The following is a 14,705-nucleotide window of genomic DNA, read 5'->3' as shown; positions in this document are numbered from 1 at the left end:
TTCAACCAAATAGTGTGTGTCACTTCCTGGTATTCCAACGTCCAGATGAAATCGACGCAACAGCTCAGATACCAATTCTACAACAATAACCTTTTAAAACGTTATCCACCCGGTGGAAGTTGGGAACTTTTAATTGTTTAAAATGCTTTATAATATCATCGGAGACATGTATCAATGTACACATAGTTGGTGATGTCTTGTAATAGAATGTCACTTTCTTTCAAACTCGAGGCTTCTCTATTCCTCTACTTAACGTGAGCCAATAGCAGCAGGATCCTCCTCATCCTAACCATCATATTTACCAAAGAGATCGTCAATAAACGTTTAAGAGGTGAGAATAAACTACCCAACATAGACCCTTGAGTGTTTCCAGTTTTTCTTTTTCAAAAGGTTAATAGACGTGTCAATTCCCTAGCCGAGATACCCTGACTGCACCCCCACTCGACGCTCCTAATCAGCTTCCGCACCCCTTCAGAGACCCCCCCAGCCAACTCCAGACAGAGGGGCATTTATGAGTGGGATACTAACCAAATGAACGTCCTCCTGGGAGCTATAGTTTAATTGTCCGTCCTCTCCTCTCTAAATTGAACAAGCTGCCGTACTCACACAAGAGGCAATGCGGATCTCTCTACCGTAAAAGACAGGCAAATTTCCATTATACTGCGTCGCCAAGTACTATACAGCTGTGTAGAATGGACCCCAAGGAGGTATCATCCCATCATACCGTCTGCAATTAAAGGGAGGGAGACCCTGTAAGGTGAGATGCCCAGATGAACGTTTCTCATCACGAGTCTGTCGGAAGTCCCACTGAGGATCCCCACTTCATTATGCTTAATGGCTCCTCTTATTGGCTGATTAAATAACTCTTCTGTGACCACAGTATCCCGTTCAAAATGGTAAGGTTTTGACGGAGGGTGGTGTGAAGTGAAAATGTGTTGGATTTCAGGTGATAAAACAATGGCTCAAAGAGGTGTAATATAGAACATCTTCCCCCATGGGTGTGATATTCAGTCGTGGTCAAAAGTTTTGAGAATGACACAAATATTAATTTCCACAAAGTTTGCTGCTCCAGTGTCTTTAGATATTTTTGTCAGATGTTACTATGGAATACTGAAGTATAATTACAAGCATTTCATAAGTGTCAAAGGATTTTATTGACAATTACATGAAGTTGATGCAAAGAGTCAATATTTCAAGACCTCAAGACCCCTTTCAAGACCTCAGCAATCAGCCCTGGCATGCTGTCAATTAACATCTGGGCCACATTCTGACTGATGAGTTTCCTGGCCATGGACCCAAAATATCGATGTTTTGTTCCCCGAGCCACTTAGTTATCACTTTTGCCTTATGGTGCTCCATCATGCTGCAAAAGGCATTGTCCGTCACCAAACTGTTCCTGGATGGTTGGGATAAGTTGCTCTAGGAGGATGTGTTGGTACCATTCTTTATTCATGGCTGTGTTCTTAGGAAAACTTGTGAGTGAGCCCACTCCCTTGGCTGAGAAGCAACCCTGCACATGAATGGTCTCAGGATGCTTTACTGTTGGCATGACACAGGACTGATGGTAGCACTCACCTTGTCTCTCCTGACAAGCTTTTTTCCCGATGCACCAAACAACTGGAAAGGGGATTCAGAGAAAACTACTTTTTCCCCAGTCCTCAGCAGTCAAATCCCTGTACCTTTTGCAGAATGTCCCTGATGTTTTTCCTGGAGAGAAGTGGCTTCTTTGCTGCCCTTTTTGACACTAGGCCATCCTCTAAAAGTCTTCGCCTCACTGTGCGTGCAGATGCACACACACCTGCCTGCTGCCATTCCTGAGCAAGCTCTGTACTGGTGGTGCCCCGATCCCACAGCTGAATCAACTTTAGGAGACGGTCCTGGTGCTTGCTGGACTTTCTTGAGCTCCCTGAAGCCTTCTTCACAACAATTGAACCGCTCTCCTTGAAGTTCTTGATGATCCGAAGAAATGGTTGATTTAGGTGCAATTTTACTGGCAGCAATATCCTTGCCTGTAAAGCCCTTTTTGTGCAAAGCAATGATGACGGCACGTGTTTTCTTGTAACCGTGTTTGACAGAGGAAGAACAATGATTCCAAGCACCACTCTCCTTTCGAAGCTTCTAGTCTGTTATTCTAACTCAATAAGCATGACAGAGGGATCTCCAGCCTTGTCCTCTTCAACACTCACACCCGTGTTAATGAGAGAATCACTGACATGATGTCAGCTGGTCCTTTTGTGGCAGGGTTGAAATGCAGTGGAAATGTTTTGTGTGATTCAGTTCATTTGCATGGCAATGAGGGACTTTCCAATTAATTGCAATTCATCTGATCACTCTTCATAACATTCTGGAGTATATGCAAATTGCCATCATACAAACTGAGGCAGCAGACGTTGTGAAAATTAATATTTGTGTCATTCTTAAAACTTTTGGCCACGACTGTAGAATGTATTTCACCATTTTGTGATGGACAACAGCAAGTGTGGAGCTCACCACTCTTCCGGACTCTTCTCTTGTCCTCACCATTCCACGCTTCTCCCACATTCCTTCTTTCCTTTCTTCTGTGTGTGGTAGTGTTGTCTTTCAAAAACCCTGCTGGGTTTCTTAGAACAAGGCAGGGAGAAGTTGAACATGGTTCCAGTTTAGGTATCACCCAGCACTACATTAATGGCACAAGTGACGAAATCGTGTCTCTTTTTTGCTGCAGGAGATCAAGTCAGCTGTCAATTCCATCTTTCAAGGTTGAATTTGAACAACTACAGTAATGGTTTCATCTTTATCATTTAAAGGCAATACATGCTCAAATTTGAAGAAAATAAGCTTTAGCTGACAGACCGGCGACGTCTGTAGAATTTACAGTCGTTTGAAAAGAGAGAGGAGGCTTACCCACCATTTAAAGCATGTTCCTTGGTGGCTGTTCAGCTTCGATAGAACAACCCGACAGGACAAATACCGGTCTCATAGGAAATTGTGCAAATAATTTTCTTTCATCTCGGATCCTAGCGGCATTGTTCCATTCCCCCCACTCCCCCCGCTGGGTGCTAATCTGAGACAAACACTCGAAGACTCTGACACCTTGTCAAATCCCAAACTATATAACCACAGACAGGAGAAGGGAGAGGGGAAAATCTAACCAGAGACGGGAGAAGGGAAAAATCTAACCAGAGACGGGAGAAGGGAAAAATCTAACCAGAGACGGGGGGAAAATCTAACCAGAGACGGGGAAAATCTAACCAGAGACGGGGAAAATCTAACCAGAGACGGGGAAAATCTAACCAGAGACGGGGAAAATCTAACCAGAGACGGGGAAAATCTAACCAGAGACGGGGAAAATCTAACCAGAGACGGGGAAAATCTAACCAGAGACGGGAGACGGGGAAAATCTAACCAGAGACGGGGAAAATCTAACCAGAGACGGGGAAAATCTAACCAGAGACGGGAGAAGGGAAAAATCTAACCAGAGACGGGGAAAATCTAACCAGAGACGGGAGACGGGGAAAATCTAACCAGAGACGGGGAAAATCTAACCAGAGACGGGAAAATCTAACCAGAGACGGGGAAAATCTAACCAGAGACGGGAAAATCTAACCAGAGACGGGAAAATCTAACCAGAGACGGGGAAAATCTAACCAGAGACGGGGAAAATCTAACCAGAGACGGGGAAAATCTAACCAGAGACGGGAAAAATCTAACCAGAGGCGGAGAAGGGAAAATCTAACCAGAGACGGGAAAATCTAACCAGAGACGGGAAAATCTAACCAGAGACGGGGAAAATCTAACCAGAGACGGGAAAATCTAACCAGAGACGGGAAAATCTAACCAGAGACGGGAAAATCTAACCAGAGACGGGGAAAATCTAACCAGAGACGGGAAAATCTAACCAGAGACGGGTAAATCTAACCAGAGACGGGAGACGGGTAAATCTAACCAGAGACGGGGAGGAGACGGAAAGGGAAAATCTAACCAGACGGGTAAATCTAACCAGAGACGGGAGAAGGGAAAAATCTAACCAGAGACGGGAGACGGGGAAAATCTAACCAGAGACGGGGAAAATCTAACCAGAGACGGGGAAAATCTAACCAGAGACGGGAGACGGGGAAAATCTAACCAGAGACGGGAAAATCTAACCAGAGGGGAAAATCTAACCAGAGACGGGAAAAATCTAACCAGAGACGGGAAAAATCTAACCAGAGGCAGAGGGAAAATCTAACCAGAGACGGGAAAATCTAACCAGAGACGGGAAAATCTAACCAGAGGAGAAGGGAAAATCTAACCAGAGACGGGAAAATCTAACCAGAGACGGGAAAATCTAACCAGAGACGGGAAAAATCTAACCAGAGACGGGAGACGGGGAAAATCTAACCAGAGACGGGAAAATCTAACCAGAGACGGGGAAAATCTAACCAGAGACGGGAAAATCTAACCAGAGACGGGGAAAATCTAACCAGAGACGGGGAAAATCTAACCAGAGACGGGGAAAATCTAACCAGAGACGGGAAAATCTAACCAGAGACGGGGAAAATCTAACCAGAGACGGGGAAAATCTAACCAGAGACGGGAAAATCTAACCAGAGACGGGGAAAATCTAACCAGAGACGGGAAAATCTAACCAGAGACGGGAGACGGGTAAATCTAACCAGAGACGGGAGAAGGGAAAATCTAACCAGAGACGGGAGAAGGGAAAATCTAACCAGAGACGGGAGAAGGGAAAATCTAACCAGAGACGGGAGAAGGGAAAATCTAACCAGAGACGGGAGAAGGGAAAATCTAACCAGAGACGGGGAAAATCTAACCAGAGACGGGAGAAGGGAAAATCTAACCAGAGACGGGAGAAGGGAAAATCTAACCAGAGACGGGAGAAGGGAAAATCTAACCAGAGACGGGAGAAGGGAAAATCTAACCAGAGACGGGAGAAGGGAAAATCTAACCAGAGACGGGAGAAGGGAAAATCTAACCAGAGACGGGAGAAGGGAAAATCTAACCAGAGACGGGAGAATCTAACCAGAGATGGGAGAAGGGAGAGGGGAAAATCTAACCAGAGACGGGAGAAGGGAGAGGGGAAAATCTAACCAGAGACAGGAGAAGGGAGAGGGGAAAATCTAACCAGAGACGGGAAAAATCTAGCCAGAGACGGGAGACGGGGAAAATCTAACCAGAGACGGGAAAATCTAACCAGAGACGGGAAAATCTAACCAGAGACGGGGAAAATCTAACCAGAGACGGGAAAATCTAACCAGAGACGGGGAAAATCTAACCAGAGACGGGAAAAATCTAACCAGAGACGGGAGACGGGGAAAATCTAACCAGAGACGGGAAAATCTAACCAGAGACTGGGAAAATCTAACCAGAGACGGGAAAATCTAACCAGAGACGGGTAAAATCTAACCAGAGACGGGGAAAATCTAACCAGAGACGGGGAAAATCTAACCAGAGACGGGTAAATCTAACCAGAGACGGGAAAATCTAACCAGAGACGGGAGACGGGAAAATCTAACCAGAGACGGGAGAAGGGAAAATCTAACCAGAGACGGGAGAAGGGAAAATCTAACCAGAGACGGGAGAAGGGAAAATCTAACCAGAGACGGGAGACGGGTAAATCTAACCAGAGACGGGAGAAGGGAAAATCTAACCAGAGACGGGAGAAGGGAAAATCTAACCAGAGACGGGAGAAGGGAAAATCTAACCAGAGACGGGAGAAGGGAAAATCTAACCAGAGACGGGAGAAGGGAAAATCTAACCAGAGACGGGAGAAGGGAAAATCTAACCAGAGACGGGAGAAGGGAAAATCTAACCAGAGATGGGAGAAGGGAGAGGGGAAAATCTAACCAGAGACGGGAGAAGGGAGAGGGGAAAATCTAACCAGAGACGGGAGAAGGGAGAGGGGAAAATCTAACCAGAGATGGGAGAAGGGATAACTAACCAGAGACAGGATGCACGCAGTGGGGCTTTATTCTGTAGGCCTATCAGCATTTGGTTTGCCAGTCTCCAAGATCCAATCTTCTAATACTCAGTGCCGGTCGGAAGGATATCTGTCAGATAGTGCTGCCCCAAGGCCTCGGCTGCGTAATCGGATTCCAGCAGTTGGGGAGTAATACTGGCCATGCCAACAGCCCTCTGCTCCACGCTCCCCTTACTGACCACCGCCAGGCTTCACCTCATCTTTTTCCACACACTGGGAATGGCGGGAATTATCAGTGTGTAACATGAGCTCCAAGATGAGGGAGGACAGACGAGTGGACTGAACGCTGATCCCTTCTCTCACTGTGATAAATGTCATCGACCGGCTCGGTTTCAGATAGCTCAAGGATAAGCAGACCCCTCCCTTTGGAAAGGCAGACCCCTCCCTTTGGAAAGGTTTTGCTGTAAGTGGTGCCTTCACCAAGATCAATGGCACATGCCGTTGACTGGCCAGTTCAATCCCAGCAACAATGGTGAAAAATCTCTGCACATTTTTGTGACCGCAATAGAACGACAACCACAAGACGGTTGGTTTATAAAATTCATTTATCAAAAAAACTTCCCCTTAATGAGGCCAAAAGTCTGATTGATCTCCATGAGAAATCAGTCTGTGTAGAAATGATCCTCCTTGTCAACTCCCACATCTATATGAAATAGGGCAGAGCATCGGTCTTGCCGCTCCATCCAGATGGCAGGAGAACAGATGTAATTTAGTTTATTAACCTAACAGCACTTAACCACTGGGCCATGTACTCTAGATGGTTCAACTCCATCAGAGAATGTTTTTATTTTAAAGAAAGCACCTTAATAGCATCAGGAAACGTTAACTACTGTCACGTGTGCTCCCTCTCCGGCCTCTAGGTCACCAGGCTGCTCGTTTAGGGAGCACACCTGTTACCAGCATTACGCGCATAATGACACTGACCTGGACTCCATCACCTCCTTGATTACCGGCCCTTTATATGTCCTTCCCTTTGGTTTCTTACCCAGTCGTCATTGTTGCTGTTTCATGTCGCTACACTACTGCTACTCTCTGTTTATCATATATGCATACTTTAACCATATCTACATGTACATACCTCAATCAGCATGACTAACTGGTGTCTGCATGCAGCCTCGCTACTGCATGCAGCCTCGCTACTGCATGCAGCCTCGCTACTGCATGCAGCCTCTCTGCTGCATGTAGCCTCTCTGCTGCATGTAGCCTCTCTGCTGCATGTAGCCTCTCTGCTGCATGCAGCCTCTCTGCTGCATGCAGCCTCTCTGCTGCATGCAGCCTCTCTGCTGCATGTAGCCTCTCTGCTGCATGTAGCCTCTCTGCTGCATGTAGCCTCTCTGCTGCATGTAGCCTCTCTGCTGCATGTAGCCTCTCTGCTGCATGTAGCCTCGCTACTGTTTTCACTGTCTTTTTTATTTCTTTACTTACCTATTGTTCCCCTAATACTTTTTTTGCACTATTGGTTTAGAGCCTGTAAGTAAGCATTTCACTGTAAGGTGAACAACACCTGCTGTATTCGGAGCACGTGACAAATAAACTTTGATTTGATGTCGGTATTTGTTGTTTTGTTCATTTATTGAATATATTCACTCCCTGAAATTGCTTCCTGACTCTCAGCGTACATCGTTACAACTACGGCCAGGGGCTCATTTGCTCTGGCGTTATCAAACGGTGGAATAATTATGACAAGCCTCTGATTTTATGATCTTGTGATTATTACACCATGTCATACCATCTGAGTTTTTCTTCATTATTTGAATATAGGGGCCTATGGAGTGGGGTTTAGGCAACCCACTGAAAGAAGAGAATGCGGGAGAAATCACCACCCCCTTCCTGCTTAGAACCCTCTCCCCAAGCCAATACAATGACCTTCCTGCTTAGAACCCTCACCCCGAGCCAATACAATGACCTTCCTGCTTAGAACCCTCACCCAGAGCCAATACAATGACCTTCCTGCTTAGAACCCTCACGCAGAGCCAAAACAATGACCTTCCTGCTTAGAACCCTCACCCGAGCCAATACAATGACAGACCTTGTTTAGAACCCTCACCTCGAGCCAATGCAATGACCTTCCTGCTTAGAACCCTCACCCCGAGCCAATACAATGACCTTCCTGCTTAGAACCCTCACCCAGAGCCAATACAATGACCTTCCTGCTTAGAACCCTCACGCAGAGCCAAAACAATGACCTTCCTGCTTAGAACCCTCACCCGAGCCAATACAATGACAGACCTTGTTTAGAACCCTCACCTCGAGCCAATGCAATGACCTTCCTGCTTAGAACCCTCACCCCGAGCCAATACAATGACCTTCCTGCTTAGAACCCTCACCCCGAGCCAATACAATGACCTTCCTGCTTAGAACCCTCACCCCGAGCCAATACAATGACACTAAGACCTTCCTGTTTAGAACCCTCACCCCGAGCCAATACTATGATACTAAGACCTTCATGCTTAGAACCCTCACCCGAGCCAATACAATGACAGACCTCCCTGTTTAGAACCCCCACCACGAGCCAAAACATTGACCTTCCTGTTTTGAAACCTCACCTTGAGCCAAAACAATGACCTTCCTGCTTAGAACCCTCACCCGAGCCAATACAATGACACTAAGACCTTCCTGTTTAGAACCCTCACCCAGAGCCAATACAATGACACTAAGATCTTCCTGTTTTGAAACCTCACCTCGAGCCAAAACAATGACCTTCCTGCTTAGAACCCCCACCACGAGCCAAAACAATGATACAAAGAGGAGAAAAGACATGTGAAAAGGATCTGTGTGTTCACACAGCGTTTCCCCCAGGTTCTCCAGTGTGTGTGAGCTCAGGCGGAGAGAGGGCTTGCACCTGGAGCAGGGAGGAGCACGCAAGGTCAGGGTCTCCTCACGGGGTTAAAACGGGACTTGCTCGCTCTCCTGAGGAGGCCAGACAATCCCTGCGGTGGCGTGGCACAATATGGGCCCTTTTTTCCCCTCGCGTTCTTCTCTTTCTTTTGGAGAAACGCAGTAATCCATAACAAACGCAACAACCGGCAGCTCAATTATCCTCACCTTAGAACATTTTCTAAAACAATTAGCCTCTTCATGGCCGCAGACTTTTCCCAGGAAAGTGCACATCGGTAATTGAACGAATCCTCCATTTACAGTCAGTGACCCCAGGTCTCCGAGAAGGTCTCAGGGGGAGTCGAGATATGCCCCAAAAATATTTTTCCAATTCACACATAAATAAACACACTTGTACATTTGTGAATTAGGACAAATAGAAGCACCCATCTAATTATTGTTTTATTACTCCATTCCTGACCGTGACATCAGTCAATCATATGTAAATCTGACATCAAAAATCTTGCTTTGTGATTGGCCTTAGCAGCATGGCTGTTATATTATCATGCAATAAAGATAATTTATTTCAGTACAGATTTATAGACTGGATACAAAATACATAAAAACGTTTCATATAATTCTCAATAACCATTGGCAAACAGTGATTCGCATAAGCAAATATTACTACTATTTTACGACCTACCCCTAATGCAATGTGGTTTTGTGTTAAGATGAATACGGAATGAAAAGGGAAGGTGCAACACAAAATCCAGTGCAACATCAATTTCCAAAAGAAACAAAAAAGCCCTAGTCATTACAATTTAGCTAAATTCAACCAAGATAATTCAAATTTACTGAACATCTAAACTAATAGGGCAAAAATGAGATGCATAGTGTGTAACCTGTACAGTGTGTTGTGAAACAGAAATGTGTTTTTTTTTTGTATATCCCACTCCCCTGAGACACCCTCGAAGAGTGGGGTCACGGCCAGGGATCAGCCATTATCAACAGCGACCCTGGAACAATTAGGGTTAAGTGTCTTGCTCAAGGGCAGATCGACAGATGTATTATTATTTTCATCTAGTCGGCTCGGGATTCAAACTCTCTTTTGGTTACTGGCCCAACGCTAGGCTATCTGCAGCCCTATCTTATAGAGCAAATCAATGTTCTTAAAAAAAACAATTGGGAGAGGAAGAGGCTGGCTTGCTTTTTGACTCAGAAAGTGATCAAATCAAATGTTTTATTTGTCACGTGTGCTGAATACAACAGGTATTTACCTTACAGTGAAATACTTACAAGTCCTTTTCTTAAAACTGCATTGTTGGTTAAGTAAAAAAATAGATGAGGAAAAAAATTGAAAAAAAAAAAGTTACAAATAATTAAAGAGCAGCAGTAAAATAACAGTAGTGATGCTATATACAGGGGGTACTGGTACAGAGTCAATGTGGAGGCTATATACAGGGGGTACTGGTACAGAGTCAATGTGGAGGCTATATACAGGGGGTACCGGTACAGAGTCAATGTGGAGGCTATATACAGGGGGTACCGGTACAGAGTCAATGTGGAGGCTATATACAGGGGGTACCGGTACAGAGTCAATGTGGAGGCTATATACAGGGGGTACCGGTACAGAGTCAATGTGGAGGCTATATACAGGGGGTTACGGTACAGAGTCAATGTGGAGGCTATATACAGGGGGTACTGGTACAGAGCGAATGTGGAGGCTATATACAGGGGGTACTGGTACAGAGTCAATGTGGAGGCTATATACAGGGGTACTGGTACAGAGTGAATGTGGAGGCTATATACAGGGGGTTACGGTACAGAGTCAATGTGGAGGCTATATACAGGGGGTACTGGTACAGAGTCAATGTGGAGGCTATATACAGGGGGTTACGGTACAGAGTCAATGTGGAGGCTATATACAGGGGGTACTGGTACAGAGTCAATGTGGAGGCTATATACAGGGGGTACCGGTACAGAGTCAATGTGCGCGGGCACTGGTTATTCCAGATAATATTGATAGAGTTAAAGTGACTATGCATTGATAATAAACAGAGTATCAGCAGTGTAAAAAAGGGGGGGGGGGGCAAATGCAAATAGTCTGGGTCGTCCGGATCTTGACTTAGAAAAGGTTGGTGACCACTGTTATAGGGGCTAGGGTTCTATTTGGGATTTAGCGGAGGCCAGATCTAGGAGTGTCCTTAATGCCTCAGCCGAGGACAGATCTAGGAGTGTCCTTAAAATGCCATGACACTCAAAGTAGGCCTTAGAAAAACAGATTGTTTTCATTTCCAGCTGCCCTCATATTTTCCATAGCCTATCACACATGTTCCTTACCTTGTAGGCTTGGGGAATATTCTTTCAATAGAGAGATCCATTTCCAGTTCATTATACATACTATTAAAACATATTCAAAAGGTTTGAATATGGAATTTAAAAGCTTGGTTGCAAGAAAGTAATATCAATCATAAGTCTTCATTTGATCAAAGTAAGATTTGTATCTTGTTTCAAAAATAGAATACACAGTGATCACCCATTCCATGGCGTGGAATGCTGAAGGTCTTTTTACTTCACCTGAGTGTAGAATGAGCATTTTGTCACACGCAGACCACTCAAATCAGCCATTTTGTGAGTGTCACACACAGACCACTCAAATCAGCCATTTTGTGAGTGTCACACACAGACCACTCAAATCAGCCATTTTGTGAGTGTCACACACAGACCACTCAAATCAGCCATTTTGTGAGTGTCACACACAGACCACTCAAATCAGCCATTTTGTGAGTGTCATACGCAGACCACTCAAATCAGCCATTTTGTGAGTGTCACACGCAGACCACTCAAATCAGCCATTTTGTGAGTGTCACACACAGACCACTCAAATCAGCCATTTTGTGAGTGTCACACGCAGACCACTCAAACCAGCCATTTTGTGAGTGTCACACACAGACCACTCAAACCAGCCATTTTGTGAGTGTCATACACAGACCACTCATATCAGCCATTTTGTGAGTGTCACACACAGACCACTCAAATCAGCCATTTTGTGAGTGTCACACGCAGACCACTCATATCAGCCATTTTGTGAGTGTCACACACAGACCACTCATATCAGCCATTTTGTGAGTGTCACACACAGACCACTCAAATCAGCCATTTTGTGAGTGTCACACACAGACCACTCAAATCAGCCATTTTGTGAGTGTCACACACAGACCACTCAAACCAGCCATTTTGTGAGTGTCACACACAGACCACTCAAATCAGCCATTTTGTGAGTGTCATACACAGACCACTCAAATCAGCCATTTTCCATAAAGCTAGCCTATCATTCAGCATTCCTCAGACGACAGATCAACGAAGGCATTCCAAGACTTGTGACCACAAGAGGGATTTTTGTTTTTCTCCTATAACAGATATAGGCTTGTCGTTATGAGATTAAAGCAAGCTAAATTGAATTTGTGGGAAAAAGTCCATATTTTAGGCTTCACAAAAGCTCCTTTCATCCAAAGACAATTTTTCCATTGAAAGGTTTTCATGAACTCGCAAGTCCTAATGAGAGCTTAGTAAGTCAGCCTTTTGTTTACTCATTAGAACCCTCCATGCCCTAGCGTTCAGCCCCAGGTGATAGACATTCTCTTATAGCAGTGAGTGTGGCCAAATCGTTTAGAACGTGACACCGTCTTCAAAGGCCTGAGTATAACCGCCAATGTAGTACTGAAACAGGAACAGGTTCCAATTAAAACAACATGATCCATTTACGCATGCAAGAGCATGAGGTGCAAAGGTAAATAATGCCTTTATGCCGTGGAATGAGACAGAATGTGCAGGCTAATGATCCAAGTCAGTAAAAAAAAAAAGCTTTCAAAAAAGAATCTGCCATACTGTGTGTGAATAAGCCCTCAACTCAGTTTGCATAAAAAAAAAAAACCTAGGTGCTGTTTAACTATGTTTCACAGCCTTGCTAAAATAGTATGGTAGAAAACATATACACACACTCTCTCAACATTAACAGTGTTGTATTTCATGTTCCCTTACTCCTCTCTCTTTCTCTATGTGTGTATGTGTGTGTGTGTATCCCCTGCCATATACAACGACAACGGAACTGGCCACCCGCAAGCATAGCGTGCTGGCTCCTTGATTGTGGATGGAGGAAGGAGGCAGACAGGCAAACAGACAGACAGGCAGGCAAACAGGGAAACAGACAAGCAAAAAGATAGGCAGGCAAACAGGGGCAGCAGTAGGGGGGGGGGGGCATATAAAACAACTGGCTGTTCTCCAGACTGACTGGAACATTATCTTTCAGGTGTCTCGAGGCGGCAGTTGGCGGCAGTTGGGTGAGGTGTACATAACAGAAGAAACAGACAAAGAAGAAGGAGCCTACCAGCTGCAAGCAGGGGAGGGAAACAATGAGGTTATAAACATTTGATTAGGCATCTTCCACTGGAGTGACTTTCTGTGTTGGGTTGTTTTTCTCTCATTCACCCCCTTTCTTTTCCCCCGGGAATGGGACAAATACATTTTATAGATCTAGTTAAAACCATCTGAAGCCTTTCAAAACATCCAATTTCCTGTTCTTTTCTAAGATCCTTAAATTTCTCAATTTTTTATTGAGACTCAATATATATATATATTTTCTCCCTTCTGTGTTGAAATCAATCATAGGGTTAACATAACCTCATATAGCCTGTCTTTTCAATTTGATTGGAATGTGATCCCTCTCAAGCAAAGGCACGTTTGGTAGTGAGACAGAGAGAACACTCTTGTAGGCTAGCCAATACTGCCGACTTCAGTCTTCTTATAACTGAGCTTAAATATATCAACATTTAAGGGTAGCAGAATATTTGGCATGGAAATGGAGAATGAAATTGGAGAATGATACACCCTTTCTCTCATCCCTGTTGCTGAGCTTTTCCCCTCAGGTGCTCCATGTCCTCTTGTTGGAAACTTGGGTAAATTGCCCTCACTCAGCCATGTCGACCGGTTGGACAGCCCTGTACGGTCTTTTAGGGTCAGCGTGTTTGGCGGGCCTTTATTCAAGCTGTCATGCCCTAACATATATCCTGTCAAAAACAGAGCACTTAGGCTACCTTTTACGGACTGTTTATAACCAAAACCACGGGGGAGGTAGGGTACGCCCATAGGCGTGAACCTCAAAGTATACGGATGAATTATACAAGTTTATAAATAAAATACATGTATTTTAGAAATGACTGAATGGTTCTCTCAACGTGCAAACACAGGACGTGGGGTGCAAGGTGTGAAGAGCAAAAAACAGAAATGGCTCAACTTTTTTAAACAAGACATGCAATGAGTCACCATTGATAGGCGCGCATCATCAAAAATAAATCTGTGAAATAATAAAAACACTTACGTACGGTTCAGTGTAGAAGATGATGACTGAAGATGACTCATAGTATCGTACGGCTCAAGAATTTCCGCTGCCAACAGTCAGTCCATTCGAAAATGTGTCTGGTCCCTTGAAAACTTGTCTTCATACCTAATAATTGTTGCGCTGTCGTTGACGTCCTGCCGCGCCGGACTCGGTTCTTCAGTGACGCTAGAATCCCGCGATTGAACGCTGTGTGGAGAGACGCGAGAGGAATCTGTCATGTGAGCTATGAGGAGTCGCTCCATTGGCTAGTAGGAAAGCATACATTGATAAGGTTGGTCTTTGTTCCATTGGACTAGCACGGGAACGGACGGAGAGAGGCGCCTCCTAAACGAGGGTGATCTGTGTGAAAGAATGTGTGTGCGGTGAGCGGTGTCCACAATTTCCAGCAAAAAAACGAACAGTAACAAATTGGTGAAGTCATTTTTGTTTTGTGGTCAAGAATAACAAATATGAGTCTAATAACAAATACAAGTATAATAACAAAGTATAATACTCACAATTTAAATAAGTCTAGAGAAAGCTATATACAAGACA

General features: G+C 44.7%; 1 long non-coding RNA gene across 2 annotated transcripts in view; it reads right to left on the bottom strand.

The window, feature by feature from the left end:
• The window catches only part of LOC135525351 (uncharacterized), a 44,236-nt gene extending 29,916 nt beyond the window's left edge, over positions 1-14,320 (bottom strand). For both annotated transcript variants that reach the window (XR_010453127.1, XR_010453128.1), the window contains exon 1: positions 14,151-14,320. This is a non-coding gene — a long non-coding RNA (uncharacterized LOC135525351). The remainder of the gene's footprint in view (positions 1-14,150) is intronic.
• Positions 14,321-14,705: the final 385 nt, after the last annotated feature.

This window comes from Oncorhynchus masou, chromosome 31 (genome assembly GCF_036934945.1).
Source record: "Oncorhynchus masou masou isolate Uvic2021 chromosome 31, UVic_Omas_1.1, whole genome shotgun sequence".
Classification (NCBI taxonomy): Eukaryota; Metazoa; Chordata; class Actinopteri; order Salmoniformes; family Salmonidae; genus Oncorhynchus; species Oncorhynchus masou.
Note: the sequence above shows the minus strand (reverse complement) of the source record. Positions and strands in the feature narration are given on the sequence as shown.